This window comes from Anomaloglossus baeobatrachus, chromosome 12 (assembly GCF_048569485.1).
Source record: "Anomaloglossus baeobatrachus isolate aAnoBae1 chromosome 12, aAnoBae1.hap1, whole genome shotgun sequence".
NCBI lineage: Eukaryota > Metazoa > Chordata > Amphibia > Anura > Aromobatidae > Anomaloglossus > Anomaloglossus baeobatrachus.
Window position 1 is genome coordinate 73,767,676 of NC_134364.1, and position 13,167 is coordinate 73,780,842.

The following is a 13,167-nucleotide window of genomic DNA, read 5'->3' on the forward strand; positions in this document are numbered from 1 at the left end:
ACACTGACCCTTGGGATCTACGGGCCCTGGCGGTTGCTCTATCCCTCTCGGTGGGTGGTTGTCTACTTTTCGGGACTTAGGTTGGGACAGGACCTAAAATCCTGCCCTCAATTGGTTAATTAGCTAGGCCGTCAGTGCCGGTACTGGCTTCAGGGTCCAAGTACCCCCTCTGTTCACACAATTTCTGGGTCGGTTCTGCAGTGTCGGTACCAGCGGGCTACAACCCTGTCCGGTCCACCTCAGATCTCCGGCAGCCGTCTTCCCGTCTCCTGCAGACTCTGGCTACTGTCTGCCACCTAGCCAGTACATCAGGGCTCTGACCCTGACGCCTGTCAGTCTTTTCCTCCACTCCTCACTTGAACTTGTCCCTAAACTTATCTTATCTTATCTGACTGTTTTTCCCGCCCCGGGTTCTCTAGACCCCTAGGTGGGCGTTCCCTAACCGCCTTGTCCCACCCACTGGTGTGTCTGTCCTACCCTGAGGGGGGGGTGACTAGTGTCTCAGGTCCGCTGATTTAACCCTTTGTGGGATAGGTATTCTGCGGGGGCCTATGTGTACATCTACCTGTTTTTCCAGGGCGTTACAGTGCAAATTAAGAATGCTTTCAAAAACAGAAGCATTAATAGTTCATTTTTATAAATAAACAAAATGTAAAGTTAATGAACTAAAACAAAATCTAAATCAAATTAATATTTTTATGACCAAGCTTTGCCTTTTAAAACAGTTTAGATTCTTCTAGTTACACAGCTACACAGTTTTTGAATTAACTCAGCAGGTAGGTTGTTCCAAACATCTTGGAGAACTAACCACAGATCTTCTGTGTATGAGGCTTGTGCAATTCCTTCTGTTTCCTCATGCAATTTCAGACAGAGTCAATGAAGATGAGATCAGAGCTCTGTGGGGGCCATCTCATCACTTCCAGGACTCCATGTTCTTTTTTACACTAAAGACAGTTCTTGATGACATTGGTTGTATGTTCTGGTCATTGTTCTGCTTCCAAATAAATTTGGAGCCAATCAGATGCCTCCCTGGTGATATCACATGATGGATAAGTATCTGCCAATATTTCTCAGCATTGATGTCAATATTTATCCTGACCAAGTCCCCAACACCATTTGTTACAATGGAGACTCTCATTATTGTACTGCTTCTCAACCCTTCAGCAAATAAACCTCCTTCTGTTACAAAGAATATATTCCAAAATATAACTGATTAGTCCGGAGCACCTAATGCCATTTTTCTGCACCCCGATTCCTATATTGTCATGCATAATCACTTGGTGTTGTTTCCATGTCAAAAGAATGACTTTTGGCTGCAATTCCTCCATGAACACCACTTCTTGTCCAAAATGTAGATAGGCGTCACAGGGTCCCACTGGTTGCTGACAGTTCTGAGCTCATGGCACTGCTGGGTATCTTATAATATCAAAGCATGATGTGTCTTTCATTTGAAGCAATAAGCTATCTTGACCAACCACTATATCTATGGCCCTCAACTTTGCCTATTTCTTGGTACTTTTTCAAAAGGGCTTTAACAGCAGATCTTGAAACCACAGTCTGCTTTGATATCTTTGCTTGGGAGATTCCTTGTTGAGGAAGTATAATTAAATTTTGTCTTTTTGCTGTGCTCAGTATTTCCATGGTGTATCTGTAGCACCCACGGGGCAAGGGGTTAAATTACTCGTCGCTGGGCCTGGTGATGTCGGGTCTGGGGATTTCACGGGGTGGCCCTTTCCCCCGGTTTCGTGGCCATGAGGTCTACAATAAAGGAGTGGGTGGTGATGGATGATGATGGAGGTTGTTTTCATGACACCACCTGCGGTATGCAGCCAGGGAATAGCCGCCGATGCTGTTGCTGTCCTTCGAGTCAGATGGTAGTAGCAGTTGAGGTGTTTCTCCTCCCCACAGGTGGACAGGCCCCAGGGAGAATGATGAGAGGAGTAGTAATGGTGGGCACCGAAGCGCGGGGCGGTGGCGCTGGCAAAGACAGGCGGACACTGTCTCTGTGGGTTCCAGGTGTTTTACTCACAGTTCTTTAAGTAACGCGGTTGCCACTTCTGAAGCGCTGGCCACCGCTGTGATGGACCCCAGCCGATTCCGAGTATTTTGAGGTCACCGCCGGTGTTCCCACTGTGAGTCCTTTCTGGTTGGGGTCCCTCCTATCCCAGTGTAGGTGGAATATGGAATGGGTCGCTGGTGTTTCCTGCACTCACCGCAGACCGTGGAATCCTGTGTAGCTGTACAGAACCCGGGCTGAGCTGGATGCTCCAAGCCACGGGTCCTATGGCGCTCCCAGAAGTGTGAGTAGAAGAAGATTGGACCAAGATCCTAGGTGCATCTTACCCCAAGCTGTGCCCAGGGCTAGCTGACTATGTGTGAAGATACTCCTTCCCTTTTCCTCAAGTGGTGCCCGCCCCCCAGGTGGCTTTCTCAGTGACCAGGAAAGTCCCATGCTTCGTGATGACCACCCCCTATCTACTCCAGGCCATCCCCCCAGTGGGAAGGCACCTAACTGTGTATGGTTGTGAATGTGAGAATCACCAGTGATTAACCTCTCCTTACCCGGGATGAGTACAACATCTTAATGGAGATGCAGTACCCTGTGGCGACTGAAGCATCAGAGGCACCACATATGCAATGTGGTCTGATACTATTTTTCCAATCTTAACTTTGGAGCAGAGTCTAGTTGTTCTTTACTCAATTTTAAGCCTCATAGAAAGCTGTTTCAGTTAATGAATATGTTTCAAATAATGGTACAGATTTTTAATTAAACAGCATGCCCATTATAGCGCAGAATCTATATATATAATTGCCTTATTCTGTCTGTCTGTCTGTCATGCTCCAAAATTGTGTCACGGTGACATGTCCTTACGGTGACACAAAGCTGATTGGCCGCTGGGTTCGCCTTGGCCCCGCCCCCCCACACAGATTGGCCTCTCGCCCCGGCTCTCTGCAGGCCCCGCCCCCCTCACACAATGCACGCTCGCTCTGGCCCCGCCCCCCGCACGCATTCCCCCAACTGACACGGAGCCCCAGGTGAGTACACACTCACACACACACACATCACACTCACTCTCACACACACCTCACACACACATCACATCCACACACTCACAACATCCTGGGATATCGCTTGCTTCTCGGCCGCGATACTGTGCTGTGAACTTTCAGGACCTGCCGGAGGATCACATGGCCAGAAGCATGTGGTATCTCCGGATGTTGTGAGTATGAGCGCGTATGTGTAATATCGTCAATGTGTGTGTGCGTGAGTGTATGCGATCGGGTGGGTGTGAGTGTATGCGATCGGGTGGGTGTGAGTGTATGCGATCGGGTGGGTGTGTGTGTGTTTGAGTGTATACGATCGGATCTGTGAGTGTCGGCAGAGGAGCACGGCGTGCTGGAGGAGGCTGGGAGGAGAGAGGCTGATCCTGGGGAAGGCTGGGAGGGTGGTGGCTGAGAAAAGAGAGGCTGATGTTGAGGGAGGCTGAGGCTGGGGTAGGCTGGGAGGAGAGAGGCTGATGCTGGGGACAGAAAAGGCTGATGCTGCGGGCATAGAGGCTGATGCTGTGGGCAGAGAGGCTGATGCTGCGGGCACAGAGGCTGATGCTGCGGGCAGAGAGGCTGATGCTGCGGGCATAGAGGCTGATGCTGCGGGCACAGAGGCTGATGCTGCGGGCAGAGAGGCTGATGCTGCGGGCACAGAGGCTGATGCTGCGGGCACAGAGGCTGATGCTGCGGGCAGAGAGGCTGATGCTGCGGGCATAGAGGCTGATGCTGCGGGCAGAGAGGCTGATGCTGCGGGCACAGAGGCTGATGCTGCGGCCAGCATGGGGGATGGAGCACGTTTTGGAGTCTGCAGCATGGCGGATGGAGCACGTTTGGGAGTGCGCAGCATGGCGGATGGACCACGTTTGGGAGTGCGCAGCATGGCAGATGGACCACGTTTGGGAGTGCGCAGCATGGCGGATGGACCACGTTTGGGAGTGCGCAGCATGGCAGATGGAGCACGTTTGGGAGTGCGCAGCATGGCGGATGGAGCACGTTTCGGAGTGCGCAGCATGGCGGATGGAGCACGTTTGGGAGTGCGCAGCATGGCGGATGGAGCACGTTTGGGAGTGCGCAGCATGGCGGATGGAGCACGTTTGGGAGTGCGCAGCATGGCGGATGGAGCACGTTTGGGAGTGCGCAGCATGGCGGATGGAGCACGTTTGGGAGTGCGCAGCATGGCGGATGGAGCACGTTTGGGAGTGCGCAGCATGGCGGATGGAGCACGATGGGGAGTGCGCAGCATGGGAGATGGAGCACGTTTGGGAGTGCGCAGCATGGCGGATGGAGCACGATGGGGAGTGCGCAGCATGGGAGATGGAGCACGATGGGGGGTGCGCAGCATGGGGGATGGAGCACGATGGGGGGTGCGCAGCTTAGGGGATGGATCACGATGGGGGGTGCGCAGCTTGGGGGATTGAGCACGATGGGGGTGCGCAGCATGGGGAATGGAGCACGATGGGGGGTGCGCAGCATGGGGGATGGAGCACGATGGGAGGTGCACACCTCCCCCCCAACACACACACACACGTGCACTGCACAACACACACACACTGGGAAACACAAACACCGCCCTACACAGACACCCACACACACAGACAATGCTGCACACACACAACACCCAACACACAAACACCGCGGCATACATAAATATACGCACATACCGCGCAACACACACATTGCACAAAACATACCTCCCCCCAAAACACACCACATCCACACAAACCACGCAACACACACACACACAACGCGACAGACACACAGCGCTCCACAAACAACGCAACACACGCAACACACATACAACACCGCTCTCACCCCCCGCCACACCCAGACAACACCCAGAACATGTACAGCGCCCTACACAAACACTTGGTAACTACACACAACAACATCTATATATATATAACAAAAATCATACATGAACTACACAATACGTAAATTCTAGAATACCCGATGCGTAGAATCGGGCCACCTTCTAGTAGTCACATAAACTATTTGAAAAGCAAAAGGAAAAATTGAGGTTTACCCTCAGCAAATTTACAAAAATTCCCCTACATCTGAGCTCATGTTTAGGCATTAGTCAGAAATCCATGGCCTCGAAAGGTTGCATTAAAATAGAAACATTCACTGCTATGCTAGTTATGAACCTCCTGTATTCATTAGTGGGGATCTTCATCATAAGTATCAGAAGGAAGCCATGAATCTGCATATATACATGGCAATTCATCAGTCTTAGGTGATGTGGGTTGCATTTTGCATTTAGCCCAAAAATTTCTACTTTGATCTCATCTAACTAGAGCACCTTCTGCCACGTGGTGTCCCCTACATGGCATGTGGAAGACGGTGCTCTGGTCATTTGAGACCAAAGTAGAACTTTTTGGGCAAAATGCAAAACTATTTGTGTCGGAGAACTCACACTACACATCCCCCTGAAACACCATACCCACCGTCATACATGGTGGTGGCAGCATCCTGCAGAAGGGAGGCTTTTTTTCATCAGGGACAGGGAAGCTGGTCAGAGTTGATGGGAAGATGGATGGTGCTAAATACAGGGAAATCCTGGAGGAAAACCTGTTAGCGGTTGCAAGACTTGAGACTGGTGTGTAGGTTCACCTTCCAGCAGGACAACAATCCTAAACATCTGCCATTGCTACAATGGATGGTTTAGATCAAAGCATATTCATGTGTGTGAATGGCCCAGTCACAGTCCAGACCAAAATCCCATTAAAAATCTGCGACAAGACTTGAAAATTGCTGTTCACAGAAGTCTCCATTCAATCTCACTAAGCGAGAGCTATGTTGCAAATGAGAATGGGAAAAAATGTCAGCTTCTAGATGTGCAAAGATGTTAGAGATCTACCCCAAAAGACTTGCAGCACTGATTATACTGAAACGTGGTCCTGCAAAGTATTGACTCAGGGGGGCTGAATACAAATAAACATCATAATTTACAGATTTATTTTTTTAAAAATATTTGGAAAACCTTTACAATTCCCAAATACTTGCTACCTAATGTTTTACAGTAAAATCCCAATAAAATATATTTACGTTTGATGGCGTGATGTAAAAAAATGTGGAAAGGTTCACATGGTATGAATACTTTTCAAGGCACTGTATGTATTGCATTTCCCTCATTTACTTAAATTCTAAAATATTTTTATTTTGGACAAATAAAACATCTCTATCATAAAGAGATTATATCAAACTAGAAGGTGGCCCGATTCTACGCATCGGGTATTCTAGAATTTACGTATTGTGTAGTTCATGTATGATTTTTGTTTTATATATATATATATATATAGATGTTGTTGTGTGTAGTTACCAAGTGTTTGTGTAGGGCGCTGTACATGTTCTGGGTGTTGTCTGGGTGTGGCGGGGGGTGAGAGCGGTGTTGTTTGTGTGTTGCGTTGTTTGTGGAGCGCTGTGTGTCTGTAGCGTTGTGTGTGTGTTGCGCAGTTTGTGTGTGTGTGGTGTGTTTTGGGGGGAGGTATGTTTTGTGCAATGTGCGTGTTGTGCGGTATGTGCGTATATTTGTGTGTGCAGCGTTGTCTGTGTGTGTGGGTGTCTGTGTAGGGCAGTTGTTTGTGGTTCCCAGTGTGTGTGTGTGGTGTGGTGTGTTGTGCAGTGCGCGCGCGCGCGCGTATGTGTGTGTGTTGGGGGGAGGTGTGCACTTCCCATCGTGCTCCATCCCCCATGCAGCGCACTCCCCATCGTGCTCCATCCCGTATGCTGCGCACCCCCCATCGTGCTCCATCTCCCATCCTGCGCACTCCCAAACGTGCTCCATCCGCCATGCTGCGCACTCCCAAACGTGCTCCATCCGCCATGCAGCGCACTCCCCATCGTGCTCCATCCCCCTGCTGCGCACTTCCAAACGTGCTCCATCCGCCATGCTGCGCACTCCCCATCGTGCTCCATCTCCCATGCTGCGCACTCCCAAACGTGCTCCATCCGCCATGCTGCGCACTCCCAAACGTGCTCCATCCCCCATGCTGCGCACTCCCAAACGTGCTCCATCCGCCATGCTGCGCACTCCCAAACGTGCTCCATCCCCTATGCTGCGCACCCTCCATCGTGCTCCATCTCCCATCCTGCGCACTCCCAAACGTGCTCCATTCGCCATGCTGCGCACTCCCAAACGTGCTCCATCCGCCATGCTGCGCACTCCCAAACGTGCTCCATCCGCCATGCTGCGCACTCCCAATCGTGCTCCATCCCCCATGCTGCGCACTCCCAAACGTGCTCCATCCGCCATGCTGCGCACTCCCCATCGTGCTCCATCTCCCATGCTGCGCACTCCCAAACGTGCTCCATCCGCCATGCTGCGCACTCCCAAACGTGGTCCATCCGCCATGCTGCGCACTCCCAAACGTGCTCCATCCGCCATACTCCGCACTCCCCATCGTGCTGCATCCTCCATGCTGCGCACTCCAAAACGTGCTCAATCCGCCATACTCCGCACTCCCCATCGTGCTGCATCCCCCATGCTGCGCACTCCCAAACGTGCTCCATCCGCCATGCTGCGCATTTCCAAACGTGCTCCATCCGCCATGCTGCGCACTCCCAAACGTGCTCCATCCGCCATGCTGCGCACTCCCAAACGTGCTCCATCCGCCATGCTGCGCACTCCCAAACGTGCTCCATCCGCCATGCTGCGCACTCCCAAACGTGCTCCATCCGCCATGCTGCGCACTCCCAAAGGTGCTCCATCCGCCATGCTGCGCCAGCATCAGCCTCTCCGTCTCCAGCATCAGCCTCCCCATCCCAGCCTTCCCCAGGTTCAGCCTCTCTCCTCTCAGCCTCCTCCAGCACGCCGTGCTCCTCTGCCGACACTCACAGATCCGATCGCATACACTCACACACACCCACACACACCCACCCGATCGCATACACTCACACACACCCGATCGCATACACTCACACACACCCGATCGCATACACTCACACACACACGATCGCATACACTCACACACACCCGATCGCATACACTCACACCCACCCGATCGCATACACTCACACACACCCGATCGCATACACTCACACACACCCGATCGCATACACTCACACACAAAGACACACACACTGACGATATTGCACATACGCGCTGATACTCACAACATCCGGGGATATCACATGCTTCTGGCCATGTGATCCCCCCGGCAGGTCCTGGAAGCTCACAACAGCACAGTATCGCCGCCGAGAAGCAAGCGATATCCCAGGATGTTGTGAGTATTTTGATGCGATGTGATGTGTGAGGTGTGTGTGAGTGTGATCTGATTTGGGTGTGTGTGTATGTGTGTGTGTGTGTGCTGTTATGTGTGTGTATGTTCCGCAGCTGCAGGACCTTGATGTGTGGATGCGATGTGATGTGTGTGTGAGGTGTGTGTGAGAGTGAGTGTGAGCCGGTGTACACTGGTAACTATGATACACATCGGGTAACTAAGGGACCTTAGTTACCCGATGTGTATAATGGTTACCAGCTTTCACGGCCTCCGTCAAGATCCCAGCATCGCAAGGTTATGTCTGGCGCTGCCGGGATCCTGACGGAGCCGGTGTAGAAGCAAGCGATATCCCAGCATGTTGTGATGTGTGAGGTGTGTGTGAGAGTGAGTGTGAGAGTGAGTGTGATCTGATGTGTGTGTGTACTCACCTGGGAATCGGAGCTCCGTGTCAGTTGGGCCAGAGCGAGCGTGCATTGCGTGAGGGGGGCGGGGCCTGCAGAGAGCCGGGGCGAGAGGCCAATCCGTGTGGGGGGGCAGGGCCATGGCGAGCCCAGCGGCCAATCAGCTTTGTGTCACCGTAAGGACACAATTTCGGAGTATGACAGACAGACAGACAGACAGATAGACAGACAGATAGACAGACAGACAGACAGACAGACAGACAGACAGAATAAGGCAATTATATATATAGATACTCTTTGCACCCATTTATTTCCATAACTTATTAAAATCTTAAAAATGAGAGAAATATGAAAAGCTTATGTATGTCCACAACGCAGGCGACCCTTTCAGGACATTCTTTCCTTTTTGCAAATGTTTACATTCCTAACATTGCTACCATGGAGTGAATGCTTGCAGAAAGACATACAATGCAATAACTTTGAAAGGCTCCTGAGTGTACCTAGTGGTAAATTATCTGCATTCATGTCATTCCCAATTAAATTCTTCTTCCTAATTTTCCTTAAATTACATTAATATGGTCAAAACTGACAAGATAACAAAAGTCATTAATTTTCTATTTCTGGAACTTGAAGTTCTTGTACTGCAGTCATTCCATCTAGTGTATAGATGCATGCATTAGAATAAATTTTGTCCCAGTCGAATGAACATGTGTGCTATCGAGAGAGCCCCAATAAGGCCCTTGAAGGAGGGTGGCCAATCCTGCTTTGCCCCATTCTCTTTGTTATTAGTTGGTAAGTACATACTTAGGAACATGCTCTCAAGATGTACAGGTTTGTTACTAAAATGGTGTAAATTATTAAAAGGGTCATAAAAAGAAGGCAGAGGCGAAAACAAGTGCTAGGTCCTTCTGCAAAGCACCATAATGGAGGTCCAGTCTGATTTAAGATTTGTTGAGATGTTGATCTAGGATTGTACTTCTCAAATCAGCCCATCAGTAACCTCATGAACATTTCATTTTTTTTTTACTTACACACTATCTGTATCGCAAGGTACAAGGAAGTACCAAGTGAGCAGCGAAAGGTAAGGGAAAGGGACTTCTGTGTCTAGAAAAGGGGGAGATGTTGACCCCTGACCAAACCTACCTCTGATCTCTTTGGTCCCTCACCACCCTTGATAGGTTCCGCACCTATGCGCCAAGCTGGATACCTGACCCTAAAGGCCCTGTCACACACAGAGATAAATCTTTGGCAGATCTGTGGTTGCAGTGAATTTGTGGACAATCAGTGCCAGGTTTGTGGTTGTGTACAAATGGAACAATATGTCCATGATTTCACTGCAACCACAGATCTGCCAAACATTTATCTGTGTGTGACGGGGCCTTAAGTATCCCTAGTGCTGGACTCTAAATAAGGAAAGAGTGGATGAGCTCTTCATCAACCCCAATAAACACTACAGATGACACAAGGAGGATACACAGGGGGAAAGAAAAGAGTTAAATACTTATCCACAGATGACACAGACAGGACGTCAGCAAGCTTCAGCAACAATACCACAGATGAGAGCAAGCTCCGAGCTTGTATGAACTGAAAAATATCATCATCACAAGTCCAGGAAAAAAGCAAGGGGTATTTAAGTGTGCTGCCCCTGCAGCGGTTCGAACCGCTCGGATCCGGGGGTTGGTGATTGCTCGTGGCTCGAGGGTCTCCGGACTCGGGGGCTAGGGGCCACACTCAAATGAAGAAGGAGATTATTTACAGGGGATAGGTATATATAGTTTGTGACATCACCCGTGCTGTACGGTAATTGGGAATACTGCCGCTGCCATTGGGAGTACCCGGGGTGTTGGAGTGGGGCAGCAAGATGACGTGACGTTAGCCTCCACGGGTAGGGGAAGGCCCCGGGACTCTTGATGGTGGTGTGGGGTGCAGGGGGAGCGCAGGCTCGCTTGTTGCAGGGGTCAGTCTGGTACTCACTCAGCAATAATACAGATGCTGACAACAGGGTAAACCAAGTCTCTGACAGCCGAAGTCTCCTGATGGGAGCTCGTCCGGCTCCCGTCCCCTACAGCACTGCCTGGTGGTCCGTGACCTGCCTCCTGGCACAAATTAAGAGTGTCCTTTGTGGCCTGTCAGCTTGGAGCTTTCCGGGCCCCGTTCCCCACTATGGCTAAGTGAAAGAGCCTGCTCTCAGGAGCTCATGCTTGGGATTTCAGTGGGACGCTTGTTTGGAAAGCCCTATCCCCCTCGTTGCGCTAATGACCCCAATCTCTGAGCTTCATGGGAACAGTCCATAAAGGCCCTGTCCTCCACAGGTTAATTGCCGGGTCGTCTGAAGCTTCTCCCCGACCTAGGGTCCGTGTACTCCACCGTGCCTTCGGTCCCGGACCGGTGATTAGGCCCAGGCTGCTGACCACCCTCCAAGACAGGTCCCAGGCACTTGGCCTCAATCCCCTGTCACCGGGGGTCCGACTCCTCTAGGTCCAGACCACCATCTGCATCCTAGTCTGCTTCTCCCCTGGGAGCTACAACTCCCAGCTTCCTCAGAGCTCCTCACAGCTCGAGGGCTACCAATCAACTGACTTGACAACTCCCACCTATCTGCCTGACCCCTAGGTGGGCGGCCCTATTCCTGCTTAAGCAGCCCACTGGTGTGCCTGACAGAGTCTGGTGCAAGGTGTATTTAGGATTTGTGAATGCTGGTGGAGGCAGTACTGCAGGATAGAGACCCAGAACCATGGGGGGGTTGAGTCCTGCACTGAACAGAAAGAATATGCAGTACCCTGTGACGACCTGAATAGTCCTGGGGCGTCACTTAAACACCAAGAGAATATTGATGATCAGCAGCTGGGTGGAAGGCGAGCTCCTGCTGGGTCCAAAAGGAAATCCAGCAAGAAAGCTACCTATAAACATGAAAACTGACAGCAGGAACAATTGAAAGTCAGGGAGTATTTTACCCAGCCAAATGCTGTGACCTTTTATTGCCAGAAACCACATGATTGTCTGTCACCCGTGACAGTCAGACACTTGTACCCCTTCACCCTGTGTATGGTGGTTGTATACTGCCCTTTGGGCTAACACCACCAGTTTCTTGATAAATTTGCAACCTGGTTTCCCCATGTTTTAATATTCCCATTTTTATCATGGATTACATTCTCTTTGATAATTATTATTCATTAAGATTATAATCCAATCTCAACTTCTGCCTCTCATTTTTTTCTATAATTTCTTCTCTAGGCCTTTCAACACTTATGAATGCTCCAACACATGAAGATCGAAATATACATAATCTGGTCTTCTGCAGGCTAGTTTGGTTTCCAATTTTACTCCCATCTCCTGTTCTGTAAGCACAACCTTCTTTCTTTCCCTGTAAAAATGTGTTTCCCTTCTCAAAACATAAATCTTCATAGCATTAACATACAGCAACTTATGAAGAGTTGACCATCATCTTTGTCACAATATCCTCCCTTTTCTCTGTCTGCAGAAGTTAATAATAAGGTATTCAAAAGTGACCATGTGTCAAAGGCGGGTGTGTAACGGATGGCCAGGGGATACAGGAAATCCTATGTAGACCCTGACACTGGTGTATCTGAGCTCACCCTCACACTCGGAGGTACCTTTCAAGGTAGGGAGGTTCGAGCCCCAGACCTGGCCCTGCCTCCTGTCCTGACCCTGATGACAAAGTCCCCACCACCCACACCACTCAGGGGACTGACTGGGATGGAGATCACAAAAAACCCACAATGAAAAACTGACAGGGTTATAATATAACCAAATACACACCTAAAACCAACACCTGGACCATCTAAGGATATATTGGAAAGGATAACAAGGGAAAGGAGGGAGAACAAAAGCAAACAACTTGTAACAAACCACAACAGACAGTCACAGCAGTAACCACCATGTACTCTCAGCTCCCAGGCTAGCTCCTAACTGAAGAATAACCAGCACTAAGTCCAGGAAGCAGAAGGCTTATAGCCAGGCCAGAAGTGAGTCTGCTACTGCACCAGTGAGGGAATTAACCCTCGAATTTCCCAGAGGAAAAAACTACATTTAAAGTGCATGGTCCCGGATGGTACGGTAAAAGCTAGCCCTGAGCCTGTCCGTATACATGTGACACCATGATAAAGCAGTATCCTATACACCGACAACTTTTCAGCATACACTATGACAACCCTGCCTCATGCCACAAACACTTTTCTTAAGCAATGCCCAAGTTATACCACATGTGTCTGGAGAAAACTTCATCTATCAGCAAATGTCATTCACTACAAGTTCATAATTCAAGAGTTTTTCCAGCTTACTGTGCTGCCACCGCGTCAGCAGCTGGGCTGCTCGGATCCGGATCCGCGGTGGCTCGAGGGGCGTCCGGACCCGGGGGTCGCGCGGCCACGCGAATGAAGGGGGAGTATTTACAGGGGGATGGTGTATGGAGAGTTCAATCGTGACCCCACCCATGGTGTGTGGTAAGGTGGAGTACCACCGCTGCAGCTGGGAGTACC